Source organism: Falco cherrug, chromosome 6 (assembly GCF_023634085.1).
Source record: "Falco cherrug isolate bFalChe1 chromosome 6, bFalChe1.pri, whole genome shotgun sequence".
Classification (NCBI taxonomy): domain Eukaryota; kingdom Metazoa; phylum Chordata; class Aves; order Falconiformes; family Falconidae; genus Falco; species Falco cherrug.
Genome location: NC_073702.1, coordinates 9,085,174 through 9,087,981, shown reverse-complemented (window position 1 = coordinate 9,087,981; position 2,808 = coordinate 9,085,174).

The following is a 2,808-nucleotide window of genomic DNA, read 5'->3' as shown; positions in this document are numbered from 1 at the left end:
CTCGCCGACGGGGTGGGCAGAGCGGGGCAGCCCCGGCTCCTGATTGGCTGCCCGGCTGCGTCGCGCCCCCCTCTCCGACGGGAGCGGGCTAATCAGGGGCAGCCCGCGTGGGTCAGAGGCCGGGCGTGCGGGGCGAGGCGGGCGCGCGCGGGGACCGTTGGGGCCGGCGGCGGCCCCGGGCCTTGCGGGGAGCGGAGGCAGAGCTCGCCGCCCCGCGCCCGGAGGGGGGGCCGCGGCCTGGCGGCGGGCGGCCCGCCCGCCGCCCCGTCCCGCCGCGCCGAGGGTCTTCCTTAACGGCTGGGAAGGCGAACCGGCGGTCTGGGCGCGTCGCGCGAGTTGCGTGCAGCGGACAGCATCCGCTCGAAAAGAACGCTCCAGCGCCCGGTGTACGGCTGAATTGTTCCAACCTGTTCAAGTTTCCCCTCATTTTCTCCTCCCACCAGTTCCGGTTTCTCCTCCTCGGCTGAAATCCGCTGCAGCCTTTCCCCATCGCGGCCGTTCTCCCTTCCCAGAGCCGGGGGTCTGTTTAGCCGGGTGAATCCGTTCATCCCCCGGTCATCTTCAACGTCAGGAAGCTGGTTTTCTTCAGGTCTCCTCTTCACGTACCCTGTTAAACCACTAGCAAGACAAACCCGTGCTGCTGAGAAAAGCTCCATTACAAGGCGGTGTAATCGGTTCTTCAGTGGAGTTCAAATGCCAGCAAATACCCTTCTCTAAGATTTTAATGAGAAAAATAAAAGCGATCGACTTACCAGCTTGAAAATAAATAATCCTTCTTGAGCACCTGCGGAAGAAACAGAACTGAAACCAGCGGTTTGCCAAGGGGTTGGCCACCTGCCTTTTAGCCAAGAGCTAGGCAGCTTAAGATGCACGCAAGGATGTGGCAGCCATAAGCCTGGTTTTCCTCTTTGTGTGAGGGTACTTGAACTTGTACCTCTCCTTCTCCCGTAGTGTTGTTTTGACAACAAACTACAGCACCTCTGAAGCAGGAGAGGTTACATTCTTCTTGATAGTGTTTCAACAGCTTTGTTGAATTTATATTAATTAATTTGTACTAATAATTCACCAGGGCAGGAACTCAGCTGGGTTTGCTCCCAGTTGTGTGTAAACCACCAAACTAGGAGTCACACCCACTTGTTTGCATGCTATTTCTGTACATTTAAGTAGTTTATACAAAGCGGTACAGTTCTACACAGAAAGGCTGAGAAACATGCACATCAGCAGGAGGTGCCTGTGCTAATCAAAAATTTAGTCCCACCTGACATAGTGTAATGCCTAGGTATTGATTAACATGGGAAGGAAAGAAATTAGAATTACTCTATAGCTTAACCCTTCCCCATGTCTTTTTTCACCTGTTCCCCAGCATTTCTCCCACATGTCCTTAATCATCTATGGATGATGGCAGCAACCCTTACAGCTTCACTGTGGGCTGTCCACACAGGAAGAGAAAGCAGAGCTAGGCCTCCATTAACACAGATCACAGCATGGTCAGGGTTGGAAGGGACCTCTGGAGATCATCTAGTCCCACCCCCTGCTAGAGCAGGTGGCACAGAAATGCATCCAGGCAGGTTTTGAATGTCTCCAGAGAATGAGACTCCACAATGTCTCTGGGCAGCCTGTTCCAGTGCTCTGTCACCCTCAGAAGTTTTTCCTCATATTCAGACGGTACTTCTTGCATTGCAGTTTGTACCTGTTGCCCCTTGTCCTGTCACTGGACACCACTGAAAGGAGCCTGGCCCCATCCTCTTGACACTCGCCCTTAAGATATTTATAGAGGGGGTCTTATCAATGTCTCAGTCTTCTCCAGGCTAAACAGGCTCGCTCAGCCTTTCCTCACAAGGGAGATGCTCCAGTCCCCTCAGCATCCTCATAGCCCCCTGCTGGGCCCTCTCCAGCAGTTCCCTGTCTCCCTTGAACTGGGGAGCCCAGAACTGGACACAGCACCCCAGGTGTGGCCTCACCAGGGCAGAGCAGAGGGGGAGGATCACCTCCCTCAACCTGCTGGCCACGCTGCTCCCGATGCCCCCCAGGGTACTACTGGACTTCCTGGTGCCACAGACACACAGCTGGCTCGTGGGCAGCTTGCTGTCCCCCAGAACCCCCAGGCCCTTCTCCGCAGAGCTGCCTTCCAGCAGGTCACCCCTGGCCTGTGCTGGTGCATGGGGTTGTCCCTCCCCAGGTGCAGGACCTTACACTTGCCTAACTTCGTTGGGGTCCTCCCCTCCCAGCTCTCCAGCTTGTCCAGGTCCTGCTGAATGGCAGTGCAGCCTGCTAGTGTATCAGCCACTCCTCCCAGTATCATATCATCAGATAAATACTGTTGAGAGAAACAGCACACAACTGCAGTGATTTCTTCCTATGCCACCCAAAAATTTGCGTTAAGCCCACATCTAATTCCAAACAAAACTGTCGAGATGTGCAGCACAACATATTTAAAGTTCATATTAGCTCTATGACTACCTTCCTCCTCATTCTATTATATTCCCGTTTCATCTTGTCCCTCTACTTTTAGACTTGTAGGATAATTCAGGTTAAGAGAGACCTCAAGAAGTCACCAAATACAACCCTCTGCTCAGTTAACAGCAAGCACCTGAGGGCCTTGTCAAGTTCAGAATATCTCTGCAAACAGAGATTCCATGATCTCCCCAGGCACCCTATGCCAACTCTTTGGTTCTTTCCCTGCTTATGCATCATTTCAATTCTAAAACTGTCCCCACCTTCTTTCCATGGTCACTCCAGCTTCTTTAAACTCTCAGCTAGAAGGCAGCGACAACAGTTCTATGACAGCAGTAGGAGCCTGGGAACAGG